This window comes from Coptis chinensis, chromosome 4 (genome assembly GCF_015680905.1).
Source record: "Coptis chinensis isolate HL-2020 chromosome 4, ASM1568090v1, whole genome shotgun sequence".
In the NCBI taxonomy this organism is placed as follows: domain Eukaryota; kingdom Viridiplantae; phylum Streptophyta; class Magnoliopsida; order Ranunculales; family Ranunculaceae; genus Coptis; species Coptis chinensis.
The window spans coordinates 81,116,706-81,129,146 of record NC_141459.1 but is presented as its reverse complement, the minus strand read 5'-3'; the positions used below and the strand labels follow the sequence as shown (position 1 = coordinate 81,129,146).

Here is a 12,441-nt window from a genome sequence, read left to right as displayed (position 1 = left end):
CTAAAATGTTTAGCATGATCCAAAACATAGCAGTTCCTATGTTAATGGGCCGGGCTACCAAAGGCTACGTTATATTCCCCTTGGTCCTCAATACGGAAAATGCCCAGCCATACGACTCATGCAAAAACTTCGTAAGTGTAGACATACATATTATTGACCCAATAGCACCATGGGTCTTGTATTTATTGGGCATAGCAAGTCCAAGAACAAATGCTAGCAAGAACACGGTAATTTCCATTGGTTCATTATCAATGTTGATGGAGAACACTTGTTCTCCATCTGGTCTTTCAAAGAAAATGCACTTATCGTAAAAATAAGATGCTAGTGTTGGAGAATAAAGTGCATCGGTCTTACCATAAAAGCGGCTCCGGCCAACCGAATGTGATAAACCCGGCGAAACCAAGCACCATAAGTAGTGCTTTGGAACAAATCTTCGTTAAAAGACTGTTCGGTATCAATGTTGGAGATGTCATCTCAAAATTACGCTTTGGAATAGCTGCGAATGATCCGGATACTACGTGCGAAAAATTGGAAATTTTCTGGTCCTTCGGAAGTTAGAGCGAGTCGCTCTCGATAGAGTGGCCTTCTGAAGAAATTGAAATTTCGGTGTTTGAGCGACGGTCGCTTCAGCTTGAAGCATGGCTGGCTTCGACAAAAACTCAGAAAAAATATACAGAGCGAGTCGCATCTTGTAGAAGCCTTGAAGTCTTTCGGAGTTGCGAAAACTTCGGAAAATGAGCAAAGCGAGGGAATCGGCGGGAGTGAAAGGTGAGTGATGGAGTTTATGTGTAGTGTGAGTTGTGAGGATAGATTGTATCAAGTTTATATAGGTTTAAAGTTGCTAAAATGGATCGGGGAAGTTGCCAAAACTAATTACGGCGGTTTTCGAAATCCTAAAATTTCCAAACCCAAAGCGGAAACAACTCATATCCTTGATTCTAATTCAAACCAATTATCTTTTAGGTTGATTTTATGATAGAATGTACCTATTTAATCTAGATTTCATCCTACAATGATATTCAATCATAGATATGCCTACGCAGCCATATTTTCACCTTGACTCCGCAATAAATTCTAACACGAGGGTTATTCAAATAATGCTTGAATTGATAAAACCACCCCCAAACAAGTTGGGAAGGTGGGATCAATATGAAACAACCACTCATACTGAAAATAACCCCTTATATTAAAATTTTCATTCGGAGTACATTACACTACAAAATTCAAATTACGGAAATAAACTTGCATTAAAATAAATAACAATAATGAAATTACAAATAACAAATAACATCAAACTATACTATCCCTAGCTACTCCGGAACTGGTGGCGGAGGGAACATGCTCGGAGACTGCTCACGAGCTCGAGAGAAGAGCCGGCACCATTAGATCGCCCGGTGACGCGCTTCGTGCCTGGATGGTGTGTCCTCAGAAGGAGAGTCCCCGTGAGGTGGGAATCGAGTCAGCATCTCGTCCCGGAACTGGCGCTGAGCTTCTAGCTCGGCACTCATCTGTTCCCACCTCTCGTCCTCTCTCTGGGTATGGAGCTCAAAGTTGTGATGCATTGTTGCCTGTCGAGTCCAGGAGGTCTTCACAGATAGTGTTCAGCGAACGCGATGCCTCGATGGATCACAGCCATGTGTTACGCATCATCCCACCTCTCCTAGGCATCAGCGTCAAAGCAGGTCAAGTCCTCCTCGTCACCGGAGGCATCGATGTCCCCGGCCTCCCTCGGCATTCTCGGCTCCTCCATCCTCTTCTTCTTCTTCTCTATCCTCAGCCAATCTCCAAACCCGTTGGACACACTCCTTATAGATGCGAGGGTTACGGGTGGAAGTGATGTATGTCCGATCGATCGCTGAGCTGCTCTCAACTTGAGCATGATCTTTGTTATCAACAGGAGAGAGGGCAACAGTCCTCCCTACTCCCCTAATCATGCTCGGTAAAAACTCTAAGATGCAGAAGTCATACTTCCGCTCTGGAGTATCCATAAGATATGGAGGCGATTCGAGGCCGATATCGTGACGACCTTCCCCTTCCACGGGCGTTAGACCAATCCACGATTTTGTAGCCCGGTTGGTTGGTCCTCGTGGAAGCTTGTCGAACACAATGCGATCTCGCATTGTAGTCCCCCTCAATAACTGTCTCGTGCATCAATTGTTCTACCCCATTATCTTTGGGACTCCTGAGGGTGACATCGGATGGATTCTAGGCGGAATGCCTAGAATCTCGACCACCAACCGATCGTCACTTCCTTCCTTCGCCGCCACAACTACAAAAATCCTAGTCCCTTCCAACTCCCTCGTATCGTAGAACCGTCGGACTAAGTCCTCGTGGTAATAGGCCTCAGTCGAGTACCACAAGCTACTCCAGTCTCGAGTGATCATCTCGTCACCGTAAAACGGCGCGAAGTGGTCGGCGGTAAAAGCTTGCTCCGGCAAAATTCGGCGTTGTTGAGCCATTGGAAGTTTGGAATGTAGTGGGGGTTTGAATGTGATGTGGTGGTGGGATTTTAATAGACCGGTTGATGCAAATGGTGGTGGTGGTCGAGTGGTGGCGCGGCAGCACTAAAATTTTGAATTTTGGGTGGTTTTTAGTGATGGAAATCGGTAGTGGTGGTCGTCGGTGGTGTTTGGAATTGATTTGGGTTGGGATTTGATTTGGGGGCGTGGGTTAATTTAGGTTTTCTTTTTATTATATTTTTTTTATTTGTTTCAAGCTTTTGGGCGTTAATGGCGGAATGGAGGAAGAAGAAACATTTTTGTTGGTGGAGGTAAAAGAGGCGTCTTAGCGCTGTCCGTGAAATGGGTTGGGCCCCAAAGCCCAAAATCGAATTTTGTGTATTTTTTCCGATTTTTCGCGAACTTCAAATCAAAATTGGGCTTTGTTACCGGTCCGATTTTTTGCGAATGAGATATGGAAATGATCGGGGAGAGAATTTCCAATCAATGATCCATAAAACACTCCATTCCAACCGTGGATGACATATAAGATAGTGGAAAAATACCGAAGTGCGTGCATGGCGTCGTTATCGCGAACAATTGAAATCAAATTCATGGATTATGTCAACCCGAACCGTAATACAATAAAAGCGGCCTAAGCAACTCTAATGGGACATAAATATTTAGTGCGGAAACACGAACACCCCACCCCCAAACAAATTTTACAACGAAGCTTAGAAAATTTGTTTTAGTAGATGGGTCTTTTTAAAAGTCGATTCGAGACTTCCTAGGTTACTATGCTTTATATATATATATATATATATATATATATATATATATATATATATATATATATATTTTTAATTTTAAAAAGAAAAACTATAAACAATAAAGACATAATTCACCCCATAGAGAAACATAACTCAAAAATCCGAGAAAACATGCAAAAGTGGAAAACGTGAATTATGTTTAACCGTGGACTTAGGATCCGGTACTTACAGCCACACACTCCATAGGGAGGGCCCGGTTACCTTAATGGTGCACTCACCAATATATGGAAATGAAAGGAAATGCACCAAACACAAAAGTTGAGTCGTTTATAGTCAGATACTCGAGACTTTATCTAGACGTATGTATGAACATGCAGTTTATCATATATCAACAACCGAAATAGTTGTGGATCATTCCATAAATAAATATCTCAGAAAACATATCCAAACACAATCAAGCACCAAGATTTCCTATGACTCAACCTAGTGAAATGAAAGCGAAGTCGGATAACCTTATTACGTAACCTAGCAATGCCCCTTCTTTTTCATTTTTGAATGAGTGGGTGTTCTAGTAAATAAGTGTGGAAAAGTGAATGGTTGTTGAGAATATGGTGGATATGGATAAGTTGTAGAAAGACAGCCTATAAGCAATGAGGATGTGGTTTTAGTGCAAAACTCATTCATTGTGTGTGTAGGGACTGTCTCAATTCTGAAAATGAAGGTGTCAAATGGTTTGTCCTTACGTAGTAGTTGTTCACTTTCGGTGGATTTAAAAATTATGAAGCCTGAAGAAACAACAGGATCGAGTGCAAACTTCGAGATTCCTTTGAAAGGGTGGTGGAAGGAGGGAATCGAGGTGGATGTTGTGCAAAGTAGTTCTTGATAGGGTGATTCATCACGCTTTCGAAGAAAACTCCTCGAATTGCTCATCTAGATTGGTCATATCCTCGTTACTATGATAGTTCTTTATATCTTTGAGAAAGTCATCTATCTCCTCCTCATCCGTAATATGTGTATCGGCTAGTGTAGGGATGGAATTGTTGGAGTATGATCTTCCAAAGGAAAGAAATTTGGGCATATGATTATCATGGAACGTGTTGTTGAAATAATCTCGAGCAAAGCTCTCGATCATGCTAACCTCTCCATCCATAGACGAATCGGGTAACTGTGTCTTTGTTTTAAAAACATTGACTTCAACAGCAAGATGGCCAAAAGACATGGACATTGAACCATCACGGCAATTAATGAGCGCATTGGCAGTTGCCAGAAAAGGACGCCCTAAGATGATCGGGACAGAGTCATTAACGACTTCTGTGTCGAGGATGACAAAATCAGCCGGATAGTAAAAATCCTGAATTTTTACCAGAACATTTTCGACGACACCCTTAGGATACTTAATAGACCGATCAGCTAATTGCAACGTCATTCTAGTGGGTTGCATCTCGTCTAGACCTATTTGTCTATACAAATAAAACGGGAGTAAGTTGACACTAGCCCCCAAGTCTAATAACGCGGTCGTCGTATAGGAATCTCCTAAGGTGCATTGTACAGTAGGACGACCAGGGTCCTTGTACTTAACAATTCCATTATGTTCAGATAGAGTTGGGAATTGTTCTGTTAAAAAGGCGTCTTTTGGTATATTGGTCTTACGCCTAGTAGTACACAATTCCTTAAGAAACTTAGCATGGTGTGGTAGCTTTTTTATAGCTTCGAGGAAGGGAAGGTTTATAGTTAGATTCTTGAAAAAAACATCTCTAATCTCCTTGTAATTTGTATCCCTAGTTAACATGGCTAATTTTTGTGGAAGCGGTGGTTTCGTCTATATTTAGCAATGGTATTACGGGTGTTTAACCGTGGTGTCCTGTTTCTTAGGTTGTGTTGTAACCGGGTACCTCTACGGTGGTAGGCTCTTGGTTTCTATTTGGGTATCTAGTAATATAGCGGTGTAGGGGCTCTTGGTGGGGTAACTATAGGCATAGTTACTTTGTTATCAACCACTCTACCCGAGCGGAGGGTGGTGATGGCCTTTAACTCACCTACATTTTCATACTCATTACTAGTATTATCGGTTACCCTCAAAGGCTGTATTTGTTGTTTTAGGATTAGGTATTTTTGTTACCACGAAAACACACCTTTGGGTTGGGCTTTATCTTGAGCCAAACTGTTTGGTTAAATTATTAACGGATTGTAGAAATTGGTTAGATTGAGCCATGGTTTGGAAAAGTTTTTGGCTCACTTGTATGAAGGTGTCAAGGCGATCGGTTGTGTGGGTGTAGTGGTCACGGGTGGTGTATTTGGAACTATTTCCCGTGAATTATTTATGGGTGGATTTTGGTAGTTATTATTTATCGGAACGATACCTCTATTAGCATTAAAATTATTATAACTACTTTGACCTTGTGCTTGACCTTGTCGAGGTTGCACTTGGTTGTTATAATTATTAAAATTCCCGACCCACATCCTTGTCGTAGTGGGGTTTGGTTAAAGCTGTCGCGTAGGCCTAACATATTGATTATTGTACCCTTGAGGTGTGGCGTTTTGGTTATTTCTCCAACCCGAAGTTGGGATTTTGTCTCCAAGGGGCGTTAGGTTCACTATTAATGGAACAAGCTTGTTCATAGGCAATAGAACAGTGTGAGTCGGGATGCTCAGGGCTCCAATAGAAACTACATGGATTTGAATTTACATTCATGATGGGGATTGGCTTTTGTTGTACAGAAATGGCCTCCACCTTTTTTGTGAGGGATTCAATTAGAGTTTTAAGCTCAGGATCTGATTTAACCTCAAACATACTGGTAGCCTTAACTGTGGAAGAAGAACTAGCGGGCGGAGTAATCGTCACTACCCCAGTTGTTATTTAAGCTTAGTTTGGTCCTCTAAAAATTTATAAGCCTCGAAGCTCCTTTGCTTAAGAAACTACCCCATTCATTATGTCAAGGACTTCTTTATGGTGGTGTAGAAGTCCTTTGAAAAGGCCACGAACTAACGTGTCTTTTCGCTAAGTTATGATGTGGACACTCTATAAGGAGATCGGTGAAATGATTCCAAGCCTCGAAAATGATTCATGAGGATTTTGTCGAAAAACTGAATCTTGGAAAGCATTTCATCCGTCTTTAGGGGTGGGTAAAAAATGTTCCATAAAGAGCTAAACAAGTTTAGCCCACGAGTCCTGAGAATTAGGCGTTTGGGCGTTAACCAAGCGCGCCTTTATAAACTAAGGTGAAAGGGAATACCCTTAATTTAATTTGTTCCATACCAACCGTAGGATGGTGGAATGTTGTTAGGACTTGTTCAATCCTACGCATGTGTTGATAAGGTTTTTCATGGTCTAATCCATGAAAAACGGGTAACAAATTAAAAATATTTGGAGGGATTCGGAAATCCCCCGCTGGGTCTGCTAGAACGATGCAAGATTTGGGGCTATCGCTCAAGGCTTTGTAGAAGTCAGAGATAGGAGTTTCTCTTTCTTCCGCCATTATATCAGGTGGTGTATTTGAAATAGTAGCTAGAGGTGTAGTGTGTGGTATACTAGATAGACTTGATTGTTGATGTTGTTGTGTATTTACGTTCGGTGTTTTTGTTCGGCCAGACCTTAACCTCATACAAGGCTAAGACCAAACTTAGCTAAACACGTCAACACTCCAAACAATTCTGATATACTAGTATAAACCTCTAACAGGAGATGCGAGGTGTGGAAGAAAGGAGTACCTGATTGCGTCCTTGCTTCGCTTATGAATAGCGTCTTGTTTACGCTTGTTCAGTGTATATAGCGGTTAGAACACGAAAAATATGAAAGAGCAAAGTTCGAAATCAAAAGCCGAAATCCGAAAAATTTTAACTCGGCCAAATAGGGCTTTTCGGCGCTCGAGTAATTTTCAAATTACAGTGTTTTTAAGCTGGTCGCTCCCACAAATGGTCGGTGGCTCATGTCGATGAGTTAGATGGTCGCTCAAGGAGGCCTTGTAATTTAATTTTACACGGAATTTTTCAACTCTGAAATGGACAACCACAGTATGAATCAAACAAGGGTGGGTGGGTGAAATGGGACTTTAAGAACAGTACTAATACTACGAAAACAATACGAAAGTGAAACTAAGATGGCAGCGGCGCCATTTGATAAATGATTAAAATGAATAGTCTTACCTACGAAATGAACGATGAACTCAAAACGTAAGTAAAACTAAACTATTTAGGATGTTATTCGTTTATCAAAGTTTCTACTCTCAAGTCTATGAGATATAGTGGAGTAGAGTGATTCGTTCCACTCCTAGTCCTTCCATATGCTATGTTCTCACGTGTAAGTACTCTACTTAAAGTCAATGAGAGATTTACGAATGAGGCAACTAGACTACGATGCAACTACCCACAAAAAATGCAACTAGTCGGTTATCAAAATAACTAAGGGAATGCTACGTTGATTCGATGATAAGGAGTTAGAGGGGAATTGATTCCACCTTAACTTCGACTTAATCCTATTAACTACAAATCGTTAAGTAATCGAATTGAATCGCCATGAGAAATTGGTTCTTCCTAATCTCTAATTACACATGGCATTTCTACCAATTAATAACTAGCATGTGAGCGATTAAACCCATTCTCATGGTGAACTAAACGTTTCTAGAGTGGAAAGGAAATTACGGCGAATCTCGTTAATCGGAATCAAGCTTTCATCAAGGCTTCTCACCCCTCTAATGGAGGTTTAGCGAGAATCATTACGCTTAATCATTTCGATTAAATTTAAACTAAACATGATATAAAGAATTGAAATTTACTTAATTAAACAATAATGAAATCTAATTTAATGACTAAAATGCAATAAGGACAGGAATTGAAATTGGATCTAGAAATGGAAATGACAAAAATCGAAATTGATAAAAATACTACTTTATTGATCTAATCAAAATGAAGAACAAGATTCAAAGGTTTAATCTAATACAATAATTGAAATGGAACTAAACTTAATTAATCTACATGAAAAACTAGATCTAAAATTTATTAATGGAGGCTACTAATCTAATCTATTTCTAGGTCTAATTATCTACCATTAACTATCTACCATTAACTAACTACCATTAACAAAGAGCTAAGCTTTTGTTTTTATACATCCAGATCCAAAAATCGTGCATGGGCTTGGAGCCATGTTTTGGGCCAGAGAATCAGGCCCAAAACCCAATTCTTTCAGTCCAAAAAGGCCTCTTCAGCTGCAGTTGGCTTCAATAGACTTTTCGTCCACTTCTGCTCCTCTGATTGGATCAAGGCTTAGACCATTGGAAATCGCTTTCCAAGCCGGTCGTTTTGACATAAGGTAGGCCCCATTCCGAGGTCTGAGTCCAAAGATCTGACCTTCGAATCTGGCGACTTTTGCTCCTTTATCTTGCTAAAGTGGCACATTTCTGCACATAATGGACTTTGAAGCCTGAAATGCATAAAAACACGTAATCAGTGTTAACTCTTAATTATTACTCACATAATTGGTCTAAAAGTATGATTATTAAGGGGTTAAAACTACAGTTTTGGGCTCTTATCATATAGCAGCATGCCAGCATCTGTTCTCTGACGTATACATAAAGTTGCACTGTAACTGAAATTGTGAAATGCTTGTGAAGTGCTTTCCCACATTATTGAAACAACTGCTTGCTGGAAATGCAGCTTATATAAACAATTTGATCTTTGTGCAACAATAGCACTCAATTGTGCATGCAAAGTTTTAGTAAATAGATACAGAAGCACTAAAATACATAGAAGGTTCAGCAGTTGGTGAATAAGTGATGTCTTCGGCCAGATGTTGTTGACATACTTTTTGGCAGCATTCTGCCTTAAAATGATATCTAGAACACTATATGCTTCCTAAGAGTTCTCTGATTCCTGATCACGGAGAGCACTCGCAATGGACTTCATTGGAATTTTCACAGCATAACTTATCTGAACTTTGAAGCTTTTCGACTGATTCGGTCGTCTAAATCTTTTCCGGTCACTCCCATTCGGACTCCTGCTACCCCCTGGACTTCCATTCCCAGCAGTCCTACATATAAAATCGTCAAAAGAGTTAACAGTAGAGCCAAAGTAATAATAAATTACCAATCACGAAACTAAAGACACCCAATGTATGCATACTTAGAAGAACCGGAATCTTCTAACATAACAGTGAACTCGAGTTTGTTCTATGGGAGGGAACCCAGAGTAAACAAACTCTTTTCCCCATCATACGCAAAGTGTTTTCCTCCCAACTCAGTATCATATGTTTCATGAAGCTTGTCAATGACTTTTCTTCCAATGCCCTTTGCATCTATAGGATGGTCATCTTCATAAAAAAGAGCAATTTGCTTCCACAGAAGAAAGAAAGTAAATATAAGAAAAAGATTTATCATCATGCACCTAGAGAAATACAAATGAATAACCTTGAAAGTTAATAACTTACACTGTAGTGATAGAAATCACCATCTACACCACCGATATTTACTTTGAAATGGTTGGTTAGTAACTGTATTGGCTGTCCCGTGCGTGCAAAACCAGGCCTAGCTACTTGAACACGCCTGGACTTCTGAACCTTAACAATTTTTGTGTCCAGCTCGTCAACACGTAAAGGAACATCACCTGCCATAAGAGGTGGAGGGGTGGCAAAAGATCAGCCGCATCTGCTCCGGAGAATCCATCGCAAAAATGAGACACATTATCTTCGACGGTGTCAAAAACAACCTATAACGGTTTCAAATTAGTGCCGGTGGGGTTGAGAGCATAGTACAAAGACCAAAGGCTACATCCATCCAACAAAAAAAATAGGTACCAAAACACAACAAGATACCACCCAAAAAATGTCTTATATAGAATCATTACTACTGAGTTAACCCCATGACTAAACTTGGTGTGTTTGATCTGTTGGAATATTTCCTCACCCAAAGTCTCATCCACTTGTAATAACTTTCCCACACAACTAAAATTGTTTAGTGGTGAAAAGTTCCATGAGAATCAAGAGTTTAATTCCTTTTTGCCTATTAAGTTAAAAGGGGCGTTTTACACATGGAGAAATTCTCTACAAATCAAACACATGACAAATGCTATAATTTCAAAATAAGTAAAACACACACATAAAAATAAAAACTTTAGATCTTACCATATTGTGATGAGGGGAGGAGCGAGTGAGTGAGGAGAAGAAGATGGGGAGAGAGAGATCCAAATTTTCTTTGGAAAAGAAAGGTTGGGCTAGAGAAGAAGTCGACCAAAATTTTGGATTTGAAATTTTTGTACGAAATGACCGATATACCCCCATTTGTTTTTGTATTGGGCCAAAGATTTTTAGCTTTTAGATCTTTTGAGATCAGGATGTAATCCGACGGTTTAAGAGGAGTGTAAGATAAGAGTGTCACTATAAGAGTGGTGGCAAATATATATATATATATATATATATATATATATATATATATATATATATATATATATTATTAGGCAACTTGTAGTCTATATATAGTTTCTATTTTCTTGTTAGTAAATGTAATTAGTGACAAGGTCTTGTTTCTTTTTCAATGATGAGTATGAGAAATAGGACGAAATGTAGAAAAATAAAAGAAGACTTGTTCTAAATAAAAGTTAGTTACCTGCTTCAAAAAAATAAATAAATAAATAGAATCATGTTTCTTAAGCCTTTAAAAAAAATGAAATAAGTACAAAGGCTTAAGAGCAAGGTAGGAAAACTCAGGTGAGAGCAGGAAAAGAAAACAATGATTTCTCGAATGTAAATATCTTGAAGACCTTATTCTCTCATACTTATCATTTTTGATCTTCCACTTCCATTTCTTTCTACACTATCACCTAAGCCCCATAATACCTAATAAAGACCTCTAGCTCAATTAGGAGTAGGATGATGTGATAATAAATAGTAGATGTGATTGATCGACCTCGGCTCCTTTGACTGTCATCGAGTATGTGAGGAATAGTGTGCCCACTACACACTGGAGTTAACGAAACCTGAGTGGGAAAATTATGAGCGAATTTGTGTTTCGACACATACATGTGAGAACCTATTTAGGTACGTTCTCCAAAGGATCCAGAAACAGCCCTGCTTGTGCAATTCAATGTAAATTCACTGTATGCATGCTCATATGCAGATGTTTTAATTATTGTATGCATATTAACTTGAGTTTCGAAAGAATTAATCCTCGTTCCCCGCTAAGGAGATGTATAGATATCTGAGATTAATTTAGGAAACATGCTTTTGTTACTGAGTCGTTGTAGTATAAATGAAGTTTGTGAGTATCTTCTCTGGAAAACTCTCACAAGGCTATAACTTGTCCACTAGGGAATTCCTAGTGGTTTAAGGCCTTGTTGCATATGGTCAATGCAACCGCACTCTGCAAAACAAGACTTAGCTTAGAATGCACAGTTTTGGCCACTTATCTGTTTTAATGTCTCTTCTTTGCTTGAGGACAAGCAAAATGCTGTTTGGGAGTGGTGTGATAAGCACCCAAAACGATATTATAAAAACCTGTAGAGACATAACATTTCGGTTAATTTTGTGCTTAATAATCATGAAATAATCGCATCTTTGTGCTTTTTGCAGGTTAGAGCAACTAATGTAAAAATTATGATAAAGCCAGCATTTAAGCACGGAATAGGGAGTATACACATGCTTTCCAATCAAGCCCATGTGAAGCCCAACAAATCTGGACTAAAGCCCAAAGACTCAAATAGTACATAATCTAGTCAGAAACGGAATTACGTGCACAGAAGCGACAAACTTCCGAAGCTCATATCTCTTGAACCAGGACTCCGAATATGATGAGTGAGCTGCTCCGACGATCAGTGCGATGAACTCTACGCATAGGCGGGAAGTTGTAAAAAATACCAAAAGACCGGACTGCCACTGGACAATGCACGTGGACCCACTAGGCGGGCCCATAAGATTTGATAAGTCATCATGCAAGTCAAGACAAAGGTGGAAATAATTGGTGCAAATTTGACACCTTGCATGAAGTTAATGAGTTGGTTGGATTTAGGTGATGATTATCTTAAAAAATGAAAGGTGTCAAATGGGGGTTAGTTGTGGATAAGTGAAAAATAAATGAGATGAGAGTGTTTCACGTGGGAGAAGAGAAAAAGGCTCTCTTATGTAAAGGGGGGCTAATTTTGGGAGTTAGTGAGCTTTTACTTCCTTGACTTTTACTTTTCATTTACTTCCATGTCTTTACTTTTAGTTTTTAGTCTTTAGTTTTAAGAAAAAAAGCTTGTAACTTGTTAAT

General features: G+C 39.4%; 1 long non-coding RNA gene across 1 annotated transcript; it reads right to left on the bottom strand.

Annotated features, from left to right (window-relative positions):
• Nucleotides 1–8,814: 8,814 nt before the first annotated feature.
• LOC147505076 (uncharacterized) lies at nt 8,815–9,806 on the bottom strand. The gene is made up of 2 exons (XR_015220533.1): nt 9,323–9,806; nt 8,815–9,230 (listed from the first exon to the last, which is right to left on the bottom strand). It is a non-coding gene; the product is annotated as an uncharacterized LOC147505076 (long non-coding RNA).
• Between the last annotated feature and the right edge of the window lie 2,635 nt (nt 9,807–12,441).